Consider the following 16,828-nt stretch of genomic DNA (forward strand, 5'->3'; position numbering starts at 1 on the left):
TAAAAACAGAACAATATGGATAATACTATCTCTAAAATTTCAAAGATATTTGAATCATTGGGTTGATTACAACACATTAAAAATTAGTAGATAAGGTATTTCCTTCATCTGCATTGCTTTTTTTACAGATCAGACTTGATTATGCTGATTAGAAAAAACCTATAGCAAAACTTAAAAGTATTATGTAATTTTGCATTGTTCAGATTCAAAGAAATCATATTACATTTCCTTGTTTTTATAAATCTACGGTATAGTTTTTTAAGGACCTGGAATTTTTAAAACATTTAAAAAGCAAAAGTTCCAAGTGGGTTACACTGGGAGCCAAATGAAAACCACGTGCAATACATATATGATATACATACAATAAGTGCTACAAGAATACAGAGGTGGAAGCAATTCCTGAGGAATGGAAAACCCCAAAATGACTCACAGAGGAGGTGGAGCTTAGACAAGTAAAGAGGGAAACAACCTTTGAGACATGCACAGATTATTCAGTAGAATGGAAATAGACCCATATTGTTCAGGTGTATGGGTCTAAGCAAAGTAATGAAAGTAATAAGTAAAGTTATTGGTTTGGAGTCCAAAATTAATTATGGAATCTAGAGAATATGGGTTTGAAGAGGAGTGTATGAGCCAACTCACAGAATTATTGCAGCTATGGAGTTTGGATAGCAGGAAGATGTGTATTCCACATATACCTACCTATGTGCCTGCTACTTGGGAGATGTTGCAGTGGGTGCTTAACAGACATCTCTTAAAAAGATATGTGAGTTTGAGGGAGAGTAAGAAAGCTAAATGTGGCTGAGAAATACAGAATAGATGACAGTGTAAATAGGCCAGTTTAAATAGTATTGAAACAACCCAGGCAGAAAGGGTTACACATGTGACAGTGGACTTGAACTGAAGGCACTGCAGGCAAGAGGTTTATGAAGGGAGGAAATTGTACTGAATAGTTGATAATGTGGGAAGAGAGATAGAAAGTTCAGCAGATAAGATAATTAGCTCTGGGAAAAGATTATGCTTTAGGATTTTAAGACTGACCAATGCAGTTCTGATGCTGACCCATGTTAGATCAAACTACACAAGTTGTCACCGACCCCAAAAGACTAGCTTCACTTGAGACTCTAGTCACAGGTCTTGAGTTCTAAGCTACCCACCCTTAAAATCAACTGGCTACAAATTTTGAGGTTCTCACCTATCTCCCCAGTTTAAAAATTCACTAAAACAACTTACAGAACTCAGGAAAGCACTATATTTACATTACAGTTTCATTATGAAAGATAAAAATCAGGATCAGCCAAATGAAGATAAGTATAGGGCAAGATCTGGGAGGCTCCCAGATGTGAATCACCCTCATCTTCAGAATATGTCACCCTCTTGGCACATTGTGTGTATCACCAACCATAAAATGGAACTGAACCTCATTGTACAGAGTTTTTATTGGGGTTTCATTACATAGGTGTGATTGATTGAATCATTGCCATGGAGTTGAACTCAATCTTCAGCCCCCTTCTTCTCTTTAGCCAGAGGTCAGGCTGATATTCTGTGGCTCAAAGCCCCAACCCTGCAATCACATGATAAATCTTTCAGGCATGGCAGCCCTTATCTTTGCCCATCTAATCAGCATAAACTATCGAGAAGCTCTCCATAGCCATCTCACTAGCATAAATACAAATGTGGTCCATTGAGACCACTATAACAAACACTTGGAAAATCTGAGGGTTTGGAAGCTTTCTTCCAATGGCCAGAGACTAATGTCAGCCAGACTCTTTACCACACAACAGAATGAATTTTAGTTAAGACTAAGCTATTTTAGGTGGAAACTCTGGCAGACAGCTGAAACTCCAAAAACAAGCTGAGTAGAGAGAAAAATGAGGACTAGATATTTGACTTGCCCACAAAGTGAAAAGTCATGTGGTTTACAGTTCTATGTCCATAGTTACTCAGCAAGGGCTGCAGTTGAGGGTAGATTTCTTGACAAGAGGGTAGGCATAGAAAAAGCCACCCAAACATATTCTGTATTTATTTTTTAAAGAAATCAACTGCTAACCTGATACAAACTTTAGCTTAAGTAGAAACAACTATTTATGCTTCTTTCTTATCCAAATGTCTAAAATATATATCCTATATAAGGAAAGAAAACAATCCCTAAAGAAAGTGTGATTCAAAAAAAATGTAAATTCAAAGTTGACATAATGGTGACTTAAATACTTCATTCTTGTTAGACAAATACAACAGTAATGAGGTCAATATTATCAATGCTCCCTGTATTTTCTGCATTGCATACCAGTGTAAACTTCACTGTAATTATTCTATTTTGACATGTTCTCATTTTAATTCACTGTCACAGATTATGGCAGCTGTCAGCTAAGAAACAGAAGACCAGCCAATCCTTCTACATCTGCAGCAATACCTACATGTACCTACTTTGGGAGATGTTTTATCCAAATTAAAATTACTTTTTTCCCTAGTTCTGCCATAATGGCACAATTGAAAACTATGTAATTTTTTTCCTACTTAGACTATTTATTCAAATTTGAATAAGTAGAGGTGGATCTTGAAGAGAATATTATTTCCTTTGAAGTATGATACCTACAAGCAGAGAAGGAACATATGACAATATATAAAACACAATTTGAATTTTACTTCTCTATACTTCTATTAGATTTCAGACATACGGAAAATAGCACAGGTAAATATTTATGCTATTTCAAATTAATTAATGCAATATAATTGTATCCTTTTGTTTACATAGTCAAAATTCATTTGCATGCAAAATATTTATACCTTTATGGTTAGGAGGTATGAGAAAGTGACATAAGAAATAAACAATTTCTATAACATATGAGAGTGCTTAGTTTTCATCACAATGATGAGAACTTCCATAGGCATTATCTGCTGAAACAATTTGAATCTTGTGAGAAGCAGATTCCAAGACAGAATTAAATGTGTAAGTGATTTACTGGGAGAAATGCCTGCAGAATAAAAAGGAGGAACAGGAGCAGGAACACCTTCAGTTTCTGATGCAAGTGTGACATCTGTGAACAGAGAAAAAAAAATGTTTGGGGAGTAAAAGCAGTACAATCCCAATGTAAAGCTAGAACTTCAACCGAGTCCCATGTCTGAGAAGAGTTGCCTGGTCTTAGTAGCTCTGTTGTGCTCAGTCATAAACTAGGGACAACCCAGGAAGAACATGGACTTTACATGAGCACTGTGGTGGATCTTAAAAATGTAGCATCCTGACAACTATTGGCAGCAGGTTCTCCTAAAGGGCTATCCGAGTGGTGTACTTCTGTGGCCACCACAGATCACTGTATATGTATCATGGAGTCTCTTCTCCACACATTTTCAAGAAGAAGTCCCTCATTCCTGCAAGTCCCTCTTAGTGAAAGAAATTTTTTAAAAGACAGGTTAGGAGCACACATTACAATCTTGTCTCGGTGATTAGTATCAGAGATCCTGCTAATTTTCCTGGTGAAGTGACCTAAATACTCATTCCAGGTAGTACTGAGCCCAAGATAATCACACAATTATCAAACTAGGATTGCTGCATGTGTCCATTTGTCATTAAAATTGAGCAATGGAATACTACCAGGCATCACAGTGATCATTTGAATTCCACACATATTCTTCTCTGTCCCCTCCTGGTAAAAGCAGCCTTATCTCTTTCTGGAGATCAGGTTAGAGTACTCCTGCCAGGATGGTGACTCCTCCCCTCATCTGCTGGTTTCTAGACACAAAATCTAAAATGTCCAGGGGTAGCTATGACTTATAGTTTAATGAGATCTCTGCTGTTTCCTCTAGCAAGAGTTTTCTGATCTTACCATCTAGAACCTGTAATAGAAAGCACACAGTCCCCAAGGACTTTTATTAGAAGCAATAGTAGATAATGGTGTGAATTTTTCTCTACCCCTTGGCTCTTGGGCCCATGTAGTTTTCTTATTTAGACCTCCAATTTATTGTTCAAATTGTGCCCTAAAGTCTAGCAACCCCTCCTTGCACAGTATTGCCATCAAGGTAGAAGACTACTCCAGCATTCGATGATATCAGCTGCCTTTGGATGTTGTGATGTGTGATTCAATCAGTGACCCACATTTGTACCATGTTCACCATGAAGTAGTTCCTCTTATTGGTTGCTATGTTTGGTTCCATGTCTGGGGATCATACTCTTAGCTTCCAGATAGTGGTGCTGACTAAATATTTGTGGGAAGAAAGGTCAAAGTCGTAAGTATTACCCAAACTCATAATAAGTATCTATCCCTGAGGATGAACTCCTGAGCCCTTCTAGAATGGAACAATACCCATATAACTAGGTTGTCAACAAGTGTCCACTTGGAGTTTTTTGCTGGAAGGGTGAACATTCAGAGACAGTAGTTGGGTCTGTCTTGGTTAGGTGGCAACGTATACCACAGGGCCAACATGCAGCCCACCTCTGCCACTGTGACAACGCTGTTCATATGCCCATTGTGCAGTAATTGATGACAAAGTCAGGTTGAAGTCATCGGGCAAATCATTTTGTCTACTTGGTATTCAGCATTTGTGTCTTCTCCCATGTCTTGACTCATATTTCTACCACAGACCACCTTGTCTTTAGTACCCTAGTGTTTTTCTTTTCCAGTTCTAGGCCATTGAACTCTGTCCAATAATTTTTAAATGTTTTCATCTCAGGACACTCTTCCTTTCTCACAAAGTAGATAGCCAGTTGCCATACTTGCAGCTCAATCCATTAAGAAGGATTTCTGCCACCACCATATTTCAAAGCCACTCCTGAACGTGTCTGTGATGCAACCACCATTAATGTTCAGTTCATACCCACCTATTAAATTGACCTATCCATAGCTAGATTCTAGCTATTTTTCCTTCTTCAGCTGAACATAGAGGACACCCTCCCCCACCAGGTCTTATGCATGAGCCGAAGGAGGGTTACAAGTGCAATGTGGTGGGCAATGTGGTGGTTAACATGGTGGCTTAGGATACCGGCTTATGTATCATACTCATGCCCTCTGGTTCTGTCCAGGCTCAATTCAGGCTGCACAACTTCCATCTTTGAATAAATAGAATCCTAATAGGTTCATTCAACTTTATGACCTGTGAGTCCAACAAAATCTAGTCTGTAATGAATAATTCTGAATGCATGGTCACTTGTTACTTCATGGACAACAATCTATCTGTTTCTCAGAAGACATATAAGTCTCTGTGGCAGATGGCACAGCTTTGCTTCAGAACTCCAGGGGCCTGTGTTATAATTTTCCCACCAGGACTTATAAGCTCCATATTGCATCATTACCCACCAATGATATTTCCAACACCATAGTATATGCCACAAGCACTGGGGGAACCTTTATAGTCTATGCATTGTTACAGCATCCTACCACCTGGAATTCATATCGCTTTAGTCTGTGGGCTTTATGTAAGAAAATTTGTTAAGATCCAAGAACTTAACTTTTTAAGATCATAACTTTTTATAAGGGTGACTGCCTTCAGACTCATGTTCCTTCAGTTTTGCCTTCCTCTATATATAAATGTGAAGAAGTTCCCTCAGTGACTGCCCATCTATTTTGTCCTAGAGATGGCAAAACCATCCCATAACTCCTTACAAGTCAAGTCTCAATGGTTGTCCTTCCAATTTTACCAATCATTATAGTATCTGTGACTGCTTGGCTTCAGGCAATAAAACATCTCCAAATGGACTCTATTTTTTTATGAGCATTATTCCCTTCACTAATAATGAAGCCAGTTCTGTGGACACTTCTTCTATGATCAGCCCTGGCCTGCAGAGGAAAGCCACCACTGACATTCTTGGTGATGCTGATACTCCTTGCTCATTCTTGATCACCTTAATGAATGTTGTGTTCTCTGGCTCTTCTATGCAATGCTATCCTCTGGTTTGTCTTCTGGTCTTGCATAATATGCCTATTTAAGTATGCCCATTTATCTGGCTTTTTTTCACTCCCTCTTCTACCGTCTTTAAGGGAAATTTGGGCATGTCCACTTTGTTTAGCACAAACCATCACTTTCTCTGAGATTCTAATTGCCACTCTAACACTGATTTTGCCTTGTTCCCCAGGGTCCTTGTTGTAGTGTTAAATCCTACATTCCAATAAAAGACACCCAAGTCAATGAATTATTGCACATTCTTAAATTCTGGCTCACTTTATCAAGCAACCTAAAATTCAATTTTAGAGGCATTCCCCTGAATTCATCTGGTACACATTTGGAGTTCCTTTGGTTTTACTCTTTCCCCCATTATGGGGTTCAGTTTATCTGTAGCCTGGTTATGCTGAGATCTAACCCTAACTACCAGAAGAGGAGGTAAGGAAGGAAACTTACCTTCTTGCAAAGGAGAGACCTTTATAGCATCTTTACAGATGGGGAACCCCTACTAAAAAGGGGTGTGTACTTTTGCAAGGAGTTGGTGTTTAAAGGAGTCTACCAAGCTGTATTTTTGTATTGCTATGGAAAAAATGTCCACAAGCTCAGTGACTTAACACAGATTTATGATTTCAAAGTTCCTGAAGTTCAAAAATCTAAATCTGATTTAGCTGAATCTTCTGTCCAAGTTCTCACAAGATTGCAGTCAAAGTGTCTTTGGGCTGCGTTCTTATTTGGGGAAAAATCTACTTCCCAACTCATTCAGGTTGTGAAGAATTCTTCTGGTTATATAACTGAGGTTCCAAGTTTCTTACTAGCTGTAAGCTGAAGTCTCCCTCAGGTCCTAGACAGTACCCACATTCGTTGTCGTGTGATTTCCCTCTATAGTTAGTTCAATGATGGCTGTTTGCTTCTTCAAGGCCAGCAAGAGAATCTCTCTCTCCAATTTGCTAAGACGGAATCTTATATAATGGAACATATTTGCAAGAGAGCCATCTCACCACCTTTGCCATGTTCTGCTATGATTAGAAGCAAGCCAGAGTCCTGCCCACACTAAAGGAGAAGGGATTACTCAAGATAATTGAGGGCTAACTTACAGTATATTCACTCCAAGTATAAAAATCTTTCTGACTAGTCAACCAGATGCTCCTATTCAGTGTTCCAAGGAACGAGATTGTCCTGAGCAGAATTCGGACCTTATTGGAACAGACCTTCCTTGGCTGAACATTTAAATGTCCCAGGACCTCTTAATTGGGAGCGGCTAACTATGAGATCTCTAGCTTGCTGCTCTGCTGTGCCAGCTCTTTCACCGAATGAATTATGAGTCTCTTTCTAAACTATCAGAGAGGCCCCCTGGTTTCAAGGCTACTATTAACTATTTGTTTCCCACAAATGGCTTTCATGTCTAATTTTAGTCGTGAACATATGACTCCACCATCCTCAGAGGCATTGTGCTCCCCACATGTTTCAAATGCCTGCGTCATTGTTTTTGCAAGGGGACTCCCTAGGCGATCACTGGAGAATTTTTCAGCAATTAGGCCATCATCTTATGCCAGGGATTATTTGTGCCCCTAGGTGATCACTGGAGAATTTTTCAGCAATTAGGCCACCATCTTATGCCAGGGATTATTTGTGCCCCTAGGTGATCACTGGAGAATTTTTCAGCAATTAGGCCACCATCTTATGCCAGGGATTATTTGTGCCCCTAGGTGATCACTGGAGAATTTTTCAGCAATTAGGCCATCATCTTATGCCAGGGATTATTTGTGTCCCTAGGTGATCACTGGAGAATTTTTCAGCAATTAGGCCACCATCTTATGCCAGGGATTATTTGTACCTCACATTCTTCTCAGGTAGGTGTCCCTGCACCAGTTGGGTAGTGAGCAATGCAGTCCCCAGCTCCACCTTACTGAAACCACTTCTCTACCAACTGGGGCAGTGTGAGTCCCATGGGAAGCAGATGCCGAGAGAGGTGGATGTGCGCAAGAGAATCATTGGAGATAAATATTAGGGTTGAAAGTGACATACAGGAGTAGGGCAGAGATACTTCAGACAGCAAGGCAGGTCTGACACTTATGAATAGAGTGAGGCAAGGAAGGAGGATTGGATAGCAGAAGCTTCAAAGAGTAATTTCAACTTTCACTGTGGAAAGCCCAAAGCAAAGATTGCCTATCAGCAAACTCCTGTGTCAGCAGGCATAGACCATCTCTGATATTTCTTCTGAGTTCAGCTATTGGCTGGGAGTAGCCCGTAGAAATCATGGTCTCCGGGTAAATGCTGAGTCTGAAGGTGCAGGGGGTGGAGGCTGGTCCCAACCGCCCTCCTGGCAGCAGTTTCCCTTGAAGGAAGTTCTAAGTGTCATAACTCCATGGCTACCACATGTAATTTAGTTTCTAAAAGGCAAATGTTATTGTTTCTATTTTGAAATACTAAAATTTATCTTAATGACAATAAGCAACTGTATAGAACGACACATCTTGTAGGTAGCAGAGATGGAACTTTAATTCAAGTTAGTCTGGTTCCAGAGACCATACTGTCTTTCTGAAGACATGCTGTAATTACTAACTTTACACCCTCTGACTCAGCAAGGGAACTTTGGAGAGAATAGATACTGTTTTAAATATATAAGATATAAATATGTAAAAATCTCAAAATAATCAGTAGTAATACTAATAAATGGGTCCCTTGAGGCTATTTGCGTAAAGGGTCCCTGGTAGGTTAAATGAGACATGTTTTTAAAGGGCTATCAAAATAGGTGAAAAGGAATGACACAAGGGGATCAAAGAGGAGGCAAGCTTCTCAAGATATAAATTTTTATTGTTCATTTGATTCACCTAATAATATTGTACTGTATTGCATATTTTTAAAATATAATTTTTGATTGAAAATAATTTAGTCAAATTAAAAACTACACATGGTGTTTTGGGGGAAAGGCCAACAGCAATAGAAAGGTCCTCATATGATCAGCATTTTTCTAAATGATTCACAACTGTTTTATTTTTATCCTGATAACAACCCTTACACAAGTAATCTAAGCATGAAGCTAGAGACTGGAGATCTTAATGCAAAATGACAGACTTTAATTAAAATTTAGACATTTTTTGATATTCTACATCACAAAGCTTAGCTCACTTACTCTTTAACATTATTTTTTTTAAATGGCCAATTTCTCAAAGACAGGAAAAATGTTTCATTAAGGTGCTGCTCAGAAGTTTGCATAAAACAAAACAGAAACCTCTGTCTTCATTGAGCTTACATTCTAGTAGGGAAAACCAACAAAAAACATAACCAAAAAACAAAAAACCAAAAAAATAAAAAACCAAAAAAACAGATAAATAAACATGCAAATTGAGGCACTTGAGAGATATGCAAATGAAAACAAGATCAGTTGTATAGATATCAGCAGATGCCCATTAAAAGAGCTCCAACTTACAGATGCTGGTGAGGATGTGGAGAAAAAGGAATACTTCTATACTGCTGGTGGGAATGCAAACTAGTTCAACCTCTTTGGAAGACAGTTTGGTGATTTCTGAAAGAACTAGAACTTGACCTTCCATATGCCCCAGCAATTCCCTATTGGGAATATACCCAGAAGAACTCAAGTCATTCTACCAAAAAGATACCTGCACATGCATGTTTGTTGCAGCTTTATTCACAAGAGTAAAAACATGGAACCAACCAGGCTGCCCCTCGAATCTGGACTGACTAAAAAAAATGTAGTACATATATACAATGGAATATTTTGCAGCCATAAAGAAGGACAAACATACGGACTTCACGGCAACTTGGATAGATTTAGAGTCAATCTTACTCTGTGATATATCACAGAAACAAAGATAAGTGGACCTTGAACAATTATCATAATGCTATAAGAAAGGGATTGGCAGTTGTGGGAAACTGCCAGGGGAGGGAGGGTGCACACCTCATTAACAAGGATACCTGCATAACAAACATTTCTATGCATAACCCTGAATTGTACCCCACATCTTTAAAATAAAGAAAAAAAAAGAACTCCAACTTGAAAGTCTTACCCACATTAAGACTAGTACTTGTCTGACAGACAAATGTAACTTGAAAATTATTTTCAAAGTCTCCTTAAAAACCATCCTTCTCCCTGAAAATTAGTCATTTCACACACGTGGCCTCAAGAATGTTTCATGTATAGTGGTAGTGGTAGCCTGAATTCTGGACCTTCTAGGTAACTAGAAGAACACCAACGTAAAAGAACCATTTCCCAAAGATACAGTTCCTGGTGCACATCTGGATTCAAAATAGTGCCCTACAAGTGGTAGAGTCAACACTTGTTGATTGATTGATTTAGGGGAATCCAGAAAGATTTGCTTTCAAAGGTGTTATCACTGGAAAAAAAAATCATTGTGACTTTCCTTTTAGGTTTCAGTTCTTTCCAAATTTCAAAAAAATGGTACAAATGTGGAAAACAATATAAAGAATTTTTAAATGGCAAATTATTCTAAAATAATGCTAATCTTATTGGAAAAGGTAGCAATCTTGAGTGAAAAGAATTTATTGCTTTTTAAAAAAAATGTTTAATGTTATATGGTATTTTTTGAAATACAAAGGCTAAATAAAATTTGATGAAATTATCTAATTATTTCCAGGGAATATGTGAAAATTAATTACCTAGTGTCTAGACATAGGCAAACACTTCTTCACATAAATTCGATTTTATTTGTGCTTTTATAAGTTATTAGAATTCATTTGGACACAGTTTTTTGTTAAATTACTTTACTTAATGAGGTATGCTATGAACATGATATTCCTGACACTAGATACTCAAAATAGATAAAAAATCAAGGTCTTCTTCAGTTAATAAACTTTCAGAACAAAATAAATTAGCATTCTTCTTAATTTGTATGTTAATATTTCATTCTAACCACATACTCAGGCTGCCTAACGTGTCAAAATAAATCTGGCTTATAAAATATTGGAATGTAATAAAGCACTGCTGCAACAAAATAATCACAAGTAATTACTTTAATAATAGGTAGTATCATAGAAAGAAGATCATCAAAATAAGTTGCTAACCAGGACAATGAGACAGATAATCTGGATCGAAGCATAGCTATCATTCAAAATCAATACCCAGAATATATGCAGACAGCCACATTGATCACTGAGAAGGCTAAATTGAGGAGATTTTTATGCACCAGTCGTTAAAGTCCAGGTGTACAGACCTGTAAAGAAAGTGCACTTTAAATGTGATATGGGACTAGTTTAATGCTTCTAAATTTAAGGTAAAAGCCAGCAATTACATATACCAAACTATATCATTATATTTTTACATCTCAATAGCCCAATTATTTCTAGTAAAAATACTTAATTGTTTTGCATCTTTATCCACATACACATTTCTCTTGTTCTGAAATTGGCCTCAATGGCACAGGGTTTTAGTTGTGATCTCATTCAAATTTACTGCATACGTTAAAAAAGAAAAGTGACTTCTCAATAAAATAAGTTATCTCTGAGAATTGAAATACTTGTTCTAGCACTGATGGCTCTATCACATTCAGACACAGTCCTACAAAGAGGGATTTCGTGAATGTTTTCAAATTTCCTCCACTTTAATTGGGAAGTTGGGAGGAAGACTGAACTGGAGAGTATAGGGAGCTAGATCTATTGTATACCTTGTACTAAGTGGCTAAGTGGACTTTTCAAGACACTTGACTTCTTGAATCTTAGTCTTCTTATTAATATACTTCTCAACAGAGTTATTAGGATCAAGCAAAAGGAAATAAGAAAATAGGCAACATTGCATGCTAAATATGTATGTTAATCATTCGTGTTTAGCTTTAGCAAATGCCAAGAATTTATTCTAATAAATAAATCAAATTAATTAAGTCACTTGATCAACTACAAAATAAAAATAGTTTACACTATGAATGGTTTAGAAAGGAATAGTGTTTTATACATATTATTTCATCTTATAAATACAATTTTGTTGTGACATTCTTACTATTCTTATTACGTAGAATCATTCCATTTTATTTTTCCAGCTAACTACTCCCTAACAACACTTCCCTCAACCCCATACACGTGGCCATTGAGTTCAAGATAAACTATTATAATAATATTATAATACAATCATGTGCCCTAATCTTCCATAAAGGCAATCAAATAGTGGAGGCTTTCATGTATTCTAAAATAAACAGAGAGCCTGGTACATTTTTAGGTCATAAATTTTTTTACACCTGGACTGTCACTCTCATTCTATCCATTGACACTAAATGATGCTGCTAGTTCAGGGGACAAGGGAATACAAACATTTGTCTATAGTTAGTTCCTTTCAAAAAGGACATGCCATTTGGAGACAAAACTATAATCCATCCAACTCTGGATTCTGTCTCTTAACAGATATAAAAAGTGACACTTTGAGGGAAAAATGACTGTTATCCTTTATAATATACCTGGAACAGCCCTAATATTCTTTGTATAGACTTTTATGGATTGGTCAACTTTGAACTTATCCAATTGATATTGCAAATGCTTATAAAAATAGAAAAATAGCGCTGAGGAGACTTGGGCCATATCTCTGATTTTTTTCTCTTGTAGGTAATGTGTGTAGGATCCAGGCTGAGTATCATTTATCCAAAATACTTGGGACTGAAATATTTTGGATTTCAAATCCTTTCAGATTTTTGAATACATACTTACAAGTTGCATATTTCTAATCCCAAAATCTGACATCTAAAATGCCTCAATGAACATTTTTGTCTTAAGATCATGTTGTTACTCAATAAGTTTCAAATGTTGGAGTATTTTGGTTTTCAAACGTTCAAATTAAGGACACTCAACTCCTATTATTAATCAATAACATCTAGGAATTCAGCGATTCCCAGAGAAAAAGAAGAGGATACCTGATTTCAGGGATGGGAGTAGACAGCATGTAAAAGAAGCAAAACTGCTGATTTTCTTACTAGTTTTTATCTAACTTTTTGTTGATTTTGAACTGTAAATCCACCCACAACATCTAGAATACTATGAGCAAAGAACAGAGAAGATTCTGCAGAATCTTTGCTAAGTAAAGTTCACCATATATTTATTCAATGCTTACCACAAACCGTGCACTGCTTTAAGAGCATTATCTGTAGTTACTCATTTAATCTTTTTATTGAACATATGATATACATTGGTATGATTGTTATTCCCATTTTGAAGATGAGAAAACCATGGTTTTTTGAAGTTCACTTGATAAGTCACAAGGCTATGTCACAGGGCTAAGAACCAAACCAAGGTCAAGCTAACTTAGAGCCTGAACTCTTAACATGGGTACAAAATCTTCAGTTCACAAGTTTTAAAGAAAACACAGCAAAAACTTCAATGTACACTAGGAAGACAAGAAAATAATCTCTTTCTCATGATAATGTCTCTGTCTAGGATACAAATTTTAGTGGACTAAGTGGACTCCATCTCACCATTCCTTTTATATCACCATTTCTTGTATACCTTTTATAGGCAGATGATATAGTCCAGAATATCATTAATGGTCAAGATAATGTAAGTCCTACCCTGAAAGACTGAACAGAAAGGCACTGAAAAGATGAAATTATTATCATTCCACAGACCAAATAATTACATTTAGTCAGAGACAGTAATAATATTCTGCTATTTTTGTAATGAATAGAGGTGGTCATACTAGAAATCTTTGTGCTGTTATCCCTAACAAGAGATTTAAGAAAATAGCAGATTGTAGGTCCATTATGATAATCAATATGGCAGGTGAGTTGACAGCTCAGTCAGTCTGATTATTTATGTTATTAAAGAATCCACAGTGATGTCTATTTGTTACCTATCATACCCATTATGGAAGATAACATGAAGAAGAGGTCACGTGCTTGATAGACGACACAACAAACTGGCTTCAAATCCTGACTTACTACTTAACATGTGACCATGGGCAGGTCACTATTTGGGAACCTTAATCTCTGCTTTTCAAAATGGGGCTATTGACTCTATAGAAGAGGTGAATAAAAAAGTGTGTTGGAAAGTGTCAAGCACCATTTCTGGGTCAAAATACTTCTGATTTGAACCAAAATAAATTGAACTATAAATTGCTTTTATTATTTTTGGTCAAGATCAGGATTTAGCCATGATGTAAGCCAGTGAATCTGGGAATCAAAGAGATGGCCAAAAAATATCTGATAAACTACTTTACTACCCGGTAAAGCCCAAGTATTGCTGCTGGGTTTTTTTCTCATTTGATTGCAAATTTGAGGGAAGACTTTATACTCCGGATTGCTCTAGAGTGCCAAATGTCTTCTGGTGGCAATTGGTTGGTATAAACAGTAATAACTTTTCTTTAACTCTTTGAGACACAAATTTGCATTATTCAGTAGAATTAATACTGGCCAGAATCACCAAACATCTTTATTTAGAGTCAAGTACACAATAAAATAAACACTGAAGCTTTCTTATAGCTAAAGAAAGCAAGATGATAGTGATTGCACAAAGATAATAGCAAGGAGTGAGTGTAAGAAAAACCAAAAGAAATATGGGAAAGTCAGAAATGCCTTAGCTTGAGACCTGATTCCTCACCTACACACAGTAATAATTAGGATGTAACTTTACACAACCAATGTCATCTCTCTATAAATGTAAAATGAATATAACAGACTCACAAGGATGATTTCCATGGCCTCAAGCATTCCATGATTTTATTAACTTTTGACGAAAAACAGTTGTGAAATTAAGTATTAAACTTAGACAGTCATTCACTTACATGTCCAAGAAACATTTATCGAGCAACTATTAAGTGTCAAATATCATTTTAGGAAGAGAAGTTTTCACAGGAAACATATTAAACGAGGTTTTTGTCCTCATGACCTCTATTCTAGAGAAGAAAACAGTAAAAAGAAGCAATAAACTAATAGGTGAAAAGCTACACTTTGGATTGCTTTAGATTACTTAGCCTGTGGGGAAGAGATAATGTGGTGGTGGTTAATTGTAATACTTAGGTTCAAAAAAATGTTTAACTCTTAGTCAGTGACTTGGGCAAGGTTCTAAACCTTTCTCAGTTTCTTTGTAAATGAATAGGGTTTTTAAAAATGATATATACAAAGTACTTGGCACAATGCCAAAACAGAGTTGCTGCTCATTAAATAATAGATAATACTATTATAATTATAGAGTAACACTTTTGCATAAGGCACTATTATAACATTTAGAAGCATAATCGTATTTGCCTTTCTATTAAAATACTGAAAATAGACATGATTATGACCATTTTATAGTTGAGAAAACTGAGGCATACAGAGTTTAAATAACAGTGCCACACAGCAACATTGAGCTGGGTGGGACATGACTCTAAGGCCCATATTTATTCTAACAGACCACATTTCTCCCAAAGTGACTTCCATGAAGTTTTGATTTTAAGCTTTTTTTTCAACTCCAGTCTTATAACTAGACCTGTTATCTCACTTTTCTGTGGTCAATGTTAAAAAATGAGAAATAATGAAATAATATGCCGGGCTCGGTGGCTCAGCCTGTAATCCCACGCTTTGGGAGGCTGAGGTGAGTGGATTGCCTGAGCCCGCGGGTTTGAGACCCACCTGGGTAACTTGGCACGACCGCATCTCTACAATAAATCAAAAATTAGCAGGTCGTGGTAGCGCACGCCTGTAGTTCCAGCAACTTGGAAGGCTGAGGCAGAAGGATCGCCGGAGCCCAGCAGGTCGAGGCTGCAGCAGCCAGGAGCGTGCCACTGCACTCCAGTCTGAATCTGGGCGACGGAGTGAGACTCCAACTCAAAAAAACAAAAAAAAGAAATAATATGCAGTTCTGAGGGTCTAGGAAAAGTGTTCTCATTAGCATAATAAAGGTGAGCAAGTGAGAGTGTGTAGAGATAGTGAATGTATGTGCTTTCTCCCTAGCAAAGTTTGAAAAAAATATCAGTATGTAATTTAGATTTTTTTCTAATTGCTTCACTCTTTGCATATGACCATGAGAGGACAGATGTATATGTTTATGTATCTAACTTACATACACACTTGTATACAGGACATATTTTATGTGATCTGATTCTATTAGCTTTCTTCTATTTGGTTGATGTAGTAAATTGCTCCTGGATGTAAAATGGTATTAATTACATTAACACAATGGAGGGATTGGCAGTCACTGGACATTGCCAGACCGGTTGCGGTGGCACATGTAATACACATAACAACACAAAGGGTACCTGTTCCCAAACCAGGAAAAGTGAGGGCCAATTGAAGACCATAACTTTACCTACAAGCAGCCGACCTGTGCAGTTAATCCTTACTTGTACCCCACATCTCTATAATAAAATAAAATTAAAATGCTCTCAAAAATAAAATTAAGCAAATGTATGTAGGACTCACTAATTAGATGAATTCTACCAGGTACATAGACTACTCACACATCGGAATACTACTTCTAGTGAAGGTTTACAATGCTAGGATTTACAAGTGAAAACAAAAGTAACGGTGAAGAAAAAATTTAACCTAAGTTCTTATTCTATGCATACATACTTAGCTAGCTATTCCATCCTTTTGCTCACAAATTCTCATTCTATTTCTGTGAGTTACCTACTTTAGACTTTTCTTTGCAAATGGTTCCATGAATGTCTCTTTCCACGAGACTGTAATGTTTTTCAAAAAGTAATCGGAGGCTTTTTCTTCACTAGAATTCGTATACCAGTATATTCAATAGTCTGGTGACCATTAAGCTCTCAAGAATAGGTTGGTAAATGGATGAATAAGTGAAAAGTAGAAAGAAGCTCAAATATAGTAACACATCAGCAACACATGCCTTGTCCCCAAATGCTTGATTTTATATAAGGTTTACATGTTGTTGACTGTTTTGAGTAGTACTCTGTTTAAAAATGTATCACAGGTAACCCATTTATGCATTATTTAAAACATATTTTTCCAAAGAGATGCATAATGCTAAGTGATAAGAATGGATTCTGCTATGGGAGTGG

Source organism: Carlito syrichta, unplaced genomic scaffold (assembly GCF_000164805.1).
Source record: "Carlito syrichta isolate Samal-C Ts95f unplaced genomic scaffold, Tarsius_syrichta-2.0.1 Scaffold315645, whole genome shotgun sequence".
Lineage (NCBI taxonomy): Eukaryota > Metazoa > Chordata > Mammalia > Primates > Tarsiidae > Carlito > Carlito syrichta.